General features: G+C 44.7%; 1 pseudogene; it reads left to right on the plus strand.

The window, feature by feature from the left end:
- The first annotated feature begins 1,124 nt into the window (after positions 1-1,124).
- LOC149324904 (uncharacterized) lies at positions 1,125-4,470 on the plus strand (annotated as a pseudogene).
- The last annotated feature ends 4,964 nt before the right edge of the window (positions 4,471-9,434 follow it).

The following is a 9,434-nucleotide window of genomic DNA, read 5'->3' on the forward strand; positions in this document are numbered from 1 at the left end:
GCTAATAAAGAAAAATTACATAGGAAGACCATGCCGAACCCCATTTTTTCGACGAAAAATATCCAAGAAGTACACATGTCAAATGACCTTCGCCCATCCCTCCGTCCAAGATTGACCGTAAATTACAGGCCCGCAAATGGTGTATTTTTCTGTGGTCGCCTAAATTTTACTGTCTATGATATTTCTTCACTTTTACCAGTTAACAGCAACGGAAACAAAGATCTCAGTAAAGGAAGCCAAAATAAATGGTACAGGTCGCGGAAGCAAAAGGCATGAAGATCGCTGTGATGGTTAAAGGAGTATATGCATCTAACTTATGGGTGCCTGCTGTCTTGTTTGTAATGATGCGCAAGACATTGCTGTACATGGATTATTGCGTGGTGTTCTCTTACGAGCGCTAAATAATTTATAATCAAATTTCTTTCTCGTGCTGTTTCGGTTTCAACAGCCTATAGCGATGGTTGTGACGCCAAAGTGTGTTTATAGCTAAAAAGACAAGAGCGGGGCCTATAGCTGGTCCTTCGTAGTGCAGATATCGTGCTTACTGAAACTGATAACTGTTCCCATTCTGTGCATGTGCTGTGTGTGTCAGTTGTCTGCACTGTGCTTATAGTTCACAGGTCACGGGAGACATGAAAAAACTGCGATATGTTGATTAGTCGTTTTGCTTCACTACAATGCAGTCTGCTTCAAGAATCGGAATGAAAATGAATGTAGAAGCACAGATTATATTGCAGTTTTTTCATGCCTCGCGCGTGACCTATAAGCCACCTTCACGGTGCACTCTTCGTTCGCCTGTTGAAACCGAAACCGAAACAGCATGACAAAACACTTTCTTGTTTGCAGATCTACAATATCTACTGCAAAAAAGAAAAACTGCGAATAACGATCATTTAGACTTGTATTAATGAAAAAAAAGTATTGTTTTGAGAGTACAGTGGTGCAAAGCGGCGGCGTGGGCAATAGACCTTGGCGTGGTGGTTACGTAACTGTGGAGGCCGAGACCGCGCGTGCTCTCTCTCGTGCCCCGCTCGTGCCTCGTTTGTAGTTATTGTTAGCTGCATAGCTGCAGTACTCGGATCGAAGGCTTTCTTTTACCAGCAGGCTGTGCACTTTATCGCAGCATGCCTCCTAAAAAACGGTACCTTGCTTATTTTGAGCCCGGTACGTCGTCAGCGAAAGTTCCGCGGCAAACCGTGTGGAGCCAGCGGCAAAGGGAACCGTCGAATGAAGTTTCAGAGGTGAGCCGTTGTGCATGGCACGTTTCCAAAGACGCCCGCTACCCCCTAATTTCTCCCTCTACTCCTTGGGCCGTACCATGGCCGTACCTTGGGCTTCTACGAGAAAAAAAAAATCAATGAACAGAGGCAAGTAAGCCTGTTTACAGCGTGTCCTGGGGCCCGCACCGAAGCGAGGCGAGTGCATATTTGAGGGATGGGGCCGGATTAAAGAGGCAGGGGTGAATTGGTGAGGTCCGTTTGCGAAGTGAATACAAACAATGGAAAAATCGTCTGCCAGCTACTTCCGGTTCCAAATTTCTCCCACGCACTGCCTTCTGCATAGCTATTGTCCTGCATTCGTGCATCGTTTATTTGCTAATCTATTTGTGCTGCGACATTGCGTATTGCACAGCATCACCGTAAGATCAGCGCGTGCTGTGTATGAACGCGTCCTAAGCGCATAAAATGACTATTACGAAAGGTATTAGTGTTTTCTCGTGGTTATAATATTGCCAGCGTAGGCTGGCTGTTCTGCGTATGCACGGCAGTCGGCTGTGTGTCCGATGGAACTAGTTTAACGTGTTGGTCGTTATATATTCGTTTTTTTATTTTTTTTTGCTGCATCACGAAGGCAACGAAGGCTGAGCTTGCACAGTTTAGTAAATGATAGATGTAGCTGCCTCGAAGCGTGTAAAAGCTGCTAGCAGACTATCCCTACATGCAGCCGTGCCTGCACGTCTCAACACATCTCACTGCATACGCATAGAAAGCATCCGACCGTTTACGTTATTTTCGTTGTACTTCATGCGAAAACACGCTGCGAAGCAGAACAGAGTCGACGTCTGGTTGGTCTTGCGATGATGCAATACAATCAGCGGTGTTGCAGTGGAAATAAATTAGTATATGAAGCGAATTAACACAGCGGCTGCCGTGAAGCAAGCAAGCAGGGGTAGAAATTTGGAACGTGAAGTAGCTGTAGCAGACGACTTTCCCATGAGCCTCTGCGCTGACTCTGGAAACGCACCTCACCCGCTGAAGGGGGGCAATCTATCCCCCTCCACAAGCCTGAAATTTTGCGTAGGAAAACTTTGCGTACCCCATTTTTCCGAAGAAAAAAAATCTCCCAGCAGTAGACAGTTCAAATGGTTTGCCCCCCCCCCCCACACGCACACACTGATGTACTGCCCTTTGCTCCAGAATTTTCGTGTAGGTGTTGAGGTGTTCAGAGGCAATTCTTGCATTCAAGCGAAGCCACATAGATATGTGCACTTAGACTTGCTGTGGTGGCTAAGTGGTTAGGTGCTTGGCAGCTGAGCCCGAAAATGCATGTTTGGTCTCTTGTGGGCCCTTTTTGATAGTTTAATGTTAGCTGCCTTTGAACCATGCAAATGCGGTATTATGAGAAAATGTATTATTTTATTTGCCTATGTTTCCTGCCCACTCAGTTGTACTAATGCTTGTTCTATGCATGGGCTTATGCCGCTGTTGAGCAACTCTATTTTAAAAAATATTAGCGTCTCTTGTTGTTGTCTGCCTTGTCGGACTTGTGAAATCATGCTCAACGAACCTGACAATGCTGAACTGTAAGGCGACTTGCCGTACTTTCACTCTTGGTCCTACTTTTTGACACTTTCCCATATAACATTTAAAGGAGTATAGAGACCAAATTTTGGTTGGCTATGTTTTCTTGTTTGTAACGGTGCGTTAGACATTACTATACATGGAAGACCATGAGGTATTTGGCTACAGCTGCCAAATAATTAATGATCAAATTTCATCTCACCTGATTCGGCTTCTGTTCCAAAAGCAGAGCGATGGGTACGATGTCAGTTCAGTATAGGTCACATGAGGCATGAAGACAGCTGCAGTATAATCGCTGCTGCTTCGTTGATTGTGATTCTGCTGCTGTGGTGGCTCAGTGTTTATGGTTCTCGACTGTTGACCTAAAAAGCGGGGGTTCAGTCCCAGCCACTATGATCACATTTTAGTGGAGGTGAAATGCTAGAGTCTCATGTGTTGCGCGATGTCAGTACACATTCAAGAACCCCAGGTGAGTGAAACTATCTGGAGCCCTCCACTATGGCATCCCTCGTAGCCGGGGTCGCTTTAGGACACCACAACTCCCATGAACCATGCACCAAACCCATTGCCATTCCAGCTCTTGCAGCAAGCTGTCTTTAGCATCACAGTGAATTAAAATTACGAAGCAGTGATTATGTTGCACTTTTTATTTGTGTCTCATGTGACTTATATTGACCTTTCACGTCGTAGCCATTACTTGACTGTTGAAGCTTGAACAGGTGAGATACGAAATTCGATTATAAATTATTTAGTGATTGTAGGTTGATGTCACATGATGGTCCACGTATACTAATCTCTTATGGATCATTATAAAGAAAATACATACAACCTGTGATGAAAATATTAAAATGTGGAGGGAATCGGAATGATGTTCATGCAGAATGATACCAACTCGGGGTATGCATGAACAGGTTGCAGTCATTCACTTGAATACTGATGTTTTTTCTTCTGTTGCTGATGATGCCTTTCCAATGTTTTTTGTAGCAAACTGAAGATGAGGTGCATGACAACGCCTCTACAAGTCATCCCAATTTGGATGATGAGCCTTCAAGCCAGCATCTTGATGACAGCATTTCTGATGCACAATTGCCAAGGCTTGATGAGGACACCGATGGGCTTGACAACCATCTGCTAGAGGACCCCGACGAAGACTTGTCGGAATTTATAAGAGTGAACTCTGAGTCGAGACTTCCACACCAGAACACTACCCACCTGCAGGCGATGCTGCTTGTATTAACATTTGTTGTTGCTGCTGGCCTTCCTTGGACACAAGTGGACAGCTTGTTGAAGCTGTTGAATGCGTTGCTTGGCCAGAGCGTCTTCCCATCGACAAAATATGGTTTCAGGAAGTTATGGGATTTGCACAAATCAAGGATGGTGGAAGTCCATACATACTGCCCAACGTGTGAGTGCCTGACATCAAGCTGCGGCCAAGATTTCCAGCGCTGCACGAATTGTGCAGCCACGACGACTATGGCACAGCTGGTGAAAAAAGGAAGCTTTTTCATAACTGTCGACCTCAAGCGTCAGCTACAGTGTCTCTTAAAGAAGTTTGGGGATATAGTTGGCGCAAACCTCCAGAAACTGACAACTGAAACTCATCAGGGAGCTTATAAGGATATCACAGATGGCCTACTGTACAGAAAGGTCCGCCATGAAAGGAACATGAATTGGAGTGACCTGACTGTTACCGCCAACAGCGATGGATCGCCAGTATTTAAGTCAAGCAAAGGGTCAGTCTGGCCAATTCAAGTAGCGCTTAATGAGCTCCCTCTTCCCTACCGTTGGAAGAACATCCTCATCGGCGCCATTTGGTTTGCCAAAGGTCACCCACCTACTCACCTCTACTTGAAGACATTTGTCGAGAAATTCCGCGCTATGGGCAACTTCACATGGTCATTTGCTGGCAAAGTTGTGCAGTCAACAGTGAATGTGTTGTGCTTTTGTGTTGACTCGCCAGCTCGCGCTTCACTGCTGAATGCTAAGCAGTACAACGGATACTATGGCTGTTCTTGGTGCCTTCAAAAAGGAACGCTTGTTGATGGTAAGAATTGTTTCAGTCATATTACAAGCTTTGCCTCTTCTGCTTTCTGCACACTGTACAGCTCTATCATTTTGTTGCTTAAATGCATTCACATGCAACAAGTTTGACTAGGTAAAAACGTAGCGCAAAGAGACAAGAACACAGAAAGACAGACAACACACGGCACTGTGTGTTGTAGCGCCGTGTGTTCTCTGTCTTTCTGTGTTCTTGTTTCTGCGCTACGTTTTTACCTTTCAAATATGAACCAACAAGCATATACCCTTCTCAAGCTTGACTATTTACTGTTACTGGTATCCCATGGGGTTGGTATCAACTGTTACCGGTATAAAAATACTGGTCCATATCAGTTTGAACCAGGTTTTGTTCTAATGCAATAACAACAACTTGGTGATGCAGGGCCATGATGATGACGTGACAATCTGTGCTTCCCCATAAAAGCACTGAAACAAGTTTCATTTGTGAAGAATTATCACCCATATGTGGGAGAGAGAGACTTGAAGATGGTATGGCAGAGAAAAGGATGGCAAAGTTACTTGATTGTGACAGCTGTAACTCTGGTGCATAGTCTTTTAAAGAAATTTTTCTGTTCACATATTCCAAAGACGGAGACTGAAAACTGCCATGGTATAGCAGTTTCCGACCTTAGGGATCACGGGTCTTCTTAAACTCCTCATAAGTATTCTGAAACTAAAGGCTGTTGTGAGATGCTTAGTTTGCTTTCTAGCATGCATAATAAAGGAAGGACATTTTGCACGTTGGTGAGCAGTCGCATTTAGCTTCGTGTTTACCGTGAGAAATATGTACAGATATGCACAGGGCACTTCTTTCTAGCTACGAGGAGATTGGGTGCTGTTAATTATGTGAGCAAAATGTCTTTGCTGTCTGTTTAAACTGTTGATATTTTTATTGCCTGATGATCCAAGACTTATGAGGTGTGAAGACTGGAATCACAGTTGTCACCTGTGATGCACATGTATGGATTCAGAATGGGAAAAATTGTCACTTGGAAGTTCTATCTTACACAAGCACTCTTGTAAACTTGTGTTCCTCTTCCTGCATAAGCTGTGCACATAAAAGGTCAGAAAGATTGACTATGCCGGTCAGATTCCGTGGTGATCATAATAATCCAGAGCTTTTCATTAGCATCTCTCATATCCTAGGTCTACCTCTTGGAAGTTGGGTTCTGCAGTGAAAAATAGGGTATTCAAGCTCTACATGTTGACCTATTGCCCATGTACATATGCTGAGTGTAACATGAAAAGCCTAATTTTGTAAAATGGGCTTGTGCATTGACTGAAGGTAAATATGGTACCGTTGCATGTAGTTTAAATTATTGTAGCATTTCATAACCATCACATACATGTCCATGTCGTTCCCTCCTGTCTGTTCTTTAGCATGTATTTCTTTGTTTATTATGCATAGTACTATAACAAATTATCTTTCATTTCTTTTTTCAGGCACTCTGAAGTATATCATGGAGGGGCGCGATATGGTGGAGAGATGCCACGACACGGTGTACAGTGCAATGAAGCTTGCAGCCAAGCGAGACCGTCCTGTGGACGGCTTAAAGGGTTTGTCAGCCGTCGCAGCCCTCAGCACATTGGACCTGGTGTGGGGCTTTCCACCGGACTATATGCACTGTGTACTCGAAGGTGTCACATCGCAGCTTATGGAACTTTGGCTGTGTTCACCAGGAAGCGCCTGGCACATTGGGAATCGTGTGAGGGAATTGAATGACCGCCTGTTGAAAATTCGGCCGCCAATTTCTTTCACCAGACTGCCCAGGCCAGTAACTGAGCGCTCGTTTTGGAAAGCTACAGAATGGAGATATTGGCTTCTTTATTACAGTGCACCTTGCCTCTTCAATATACTCCCGCAGAGATATTTCACACATTTCTGCCTTCTTGCACAGAGTTTATTTTTACTCTTACAAGCAAGTGTTGAAGAGACAGATATTTTTTGTGCCGAAAGGCTTCTTGTGCAGTTTGTTGAGCAGATGCCAGTTCTGTATGGTGAACACACCCTGACATTCAATGTGCACCAACTTGTGCACCTTGCAAAATCTGTGCGCATGACTGGGCCACTATGGGCAACCTCTACCTTCCCATTTGAAGGAGGGAATGGCGACATTCTGAAGCTAGTTTCTGCAGCGAAAGGTGTGCCACATCAAATAGCAGAGCGCTTCATCATGCGAGAGGTGCAGAGGTCCCTGAAGCGTCTGGTACTACTGCCACCCTACCTGAACAAGCAGCAAAAGCTGATCTCAGGGAAGCAAGGCAATAAGCTCCAGTCAGGAGTATTAGGTTCGCCATTGCAGCCTGGCAGTCTTGAATGCCATGTTCTGGATTTGATCACCCAGACCATTGGTGCTGTGCCCAGTATGAGTGAATACCTCAGGGCACGTATTAAAGGGATCACTGTACATAGTGCCAGTTATAACAGGACCGAGAAAACGTGCTCTGAATACATTCTAACAAACGATGGCAAGTTCTTGCGAGTGATCAAAATCTTTTTGGTGGAAAACAGTATCTTCTTACTCTGCCAAAAACTAATTACCGAAGAAAGCTTTATGCCTTTCATGTTCACTGCCGAACACCCTCCGACTGATGTTGGGTTGTGCCTAATTTGTGAACAGAAGGTTATTTCACCTTGTGTGCTTGTGGCACAGAATAACCAATCATATATTGTGAAGGTGCCCAATCTCTATGAAAGTGATTAGGAACATTTCTTTTTCATTTTTGAAACAGCGCAACAAAGACGGGACGTGGAAACTGAGGGGTAAAGACAAACAGGCGCTGACTAACAACTGGGTTTATTGAAAAAAACACACAAATATATAGACAGAGTTAGGAAAGATTAATCGCCACCATAGTCAACTCATGCCACATGTGAAGCCAGATACCCAATCTCCCCTTCGGAAAGGGGAGCCTTTCTCACGTGCGCCTTTCTCACGTGCGCCTTTCTCACGTATAAGAAAAGCTTCAATCACTTCTCGTGTCATCTTATCACAATGGCTGATTGAAGTGATTGAAGCTTTTCTTATACGTGAGAAAGGCGCACGTGAGAAAGGCTCCCCTTTCCGAAGGGGAGATTGGGTATCTGGCTTCACATGTGGCATGAGTTGACTATGGTGGCGATTAATCTTTCCTAACTCTGTCTATATATTTGTGTGTTTTTTTCAATAAACCCAGTTGTTAGTCAGCGCCTGTTTGTCTTTACCCCTCAGTTTCCACGTCCCGTCTTTGTTGCGCTGTTTCAAAAATGAATACATACCAACTTGCCCAAATTTCTGCTTTACTCATTGATTAGGAACAGATGCCAGGGACAAATTTAAATTGGCTTATAGCCAAATTTAAACTCATACTGGGCACAGCACCAATGGTCTGGGTGATCAAATCCAGAACATGGCATGGCAAGGACAAGAACTGCAAAGCATGATCAATCAGTTAGACAGGCAGAGCAGAACGGTGGGGCTAAGAATTAACATGCAGAAAACCAAAGTAATGTTCAACAGCCTAGCCAGGGAACAGCAGTTTGCAATTGGTAGCGAGGTGCTGGAAGTAGTAAGAGAATATGTCTACTTAGGGCAGGTAGTGACTGCAGATCCGGATCATGAGAGTGAAATAACTAGAAGAATAAGAATGGGGTGGAGTGCATATGGCAGGTTCTCCCAGGTCATGAATGGTAGCTTACCAATATCCCTGAAGAGAAAAGTATACAACAGCTGTTATCTTGCCGGTACTCACCTATGGGGCACAAAGGTGGAGTCTAACAAAGAGGGTTCAGCTTAAGGTAAGAACAACGCAGCGAGCTATGGAAAGGAAAATGATAGGTGTAACGTTAAGAGATCGGGAGAGGGCGGAGTGGGTGAGGGAACAAACGCGGGTTAATGACATCTTAGTTGAAATCAAGAGGAAGAAATGGGCTTGGGCAGGGATGCGAAGGCAGGATAACCTCTGGTCCTTAAGGGTAACGGAGTGGATTCCAAGAGAAAGCAAACGTAGCTGGGGACGGCACAAAGTTAGATGGGCAGACGAGATTAAGAAGTTTGCGGGGATACAGTGGCCACAACTGGCAAAGGACAGGGTTAATTGGAGAGACATGGGAGAGGCCTTTGCCCTGCAGTAGGTGTAGTCAGCTGATGATGATGATAGCCAATCTCTGCGACACTGCGTACGACTAGAAGTTTTCCATGTCGTCCGTCTAAAGCCCTACTATGCATGCTCAAGGACACTGTTCCCACACTCGGTGTTTTTTTTTGCACAGTCCATTTTATTTGTTTGTAGTCATGTTTTAAAGCATTGGGTCGATGCTTCTTTGAGAGGGGAGTAATTCCGCAAACCTTTGTAGTGTTTGTTTATTCTGCAGTGTTGCCGGTGTGCCGCTTTATCGCTTTGGCTATGATGCAAGACGCAACCAGGTTTCTAGATTGATCACATCTTGGCGGAGCCACTTCTGCGTTGTTGCAGAATGTTCTAGTAACTCCACGCTTTTTCTCGAAAGTTTGCTATCAGCTTTAAATTCAGCATGGCCAAGAGCGGCGGGCAATCTGTCCAACGACCGCAGAGTTCGCCTTTTGCTATGCCTCC

This window comes from Amblyomma mixtum, unplaced genomic scaffold (genome assembly GCF_055824585.1).
Source record: "Amblyomma mixtum isolate Tamu unplaced genomic scaffold, ASM5582458v1 scaffold_12, whole genome shotgun sequence".
Lineage (NCBI taxonomy): Eukaryota > Metazoa > Arthropoda > Arachnida > Ixodida > Ixodidae > Amblyomma > Amblyomma mixtum.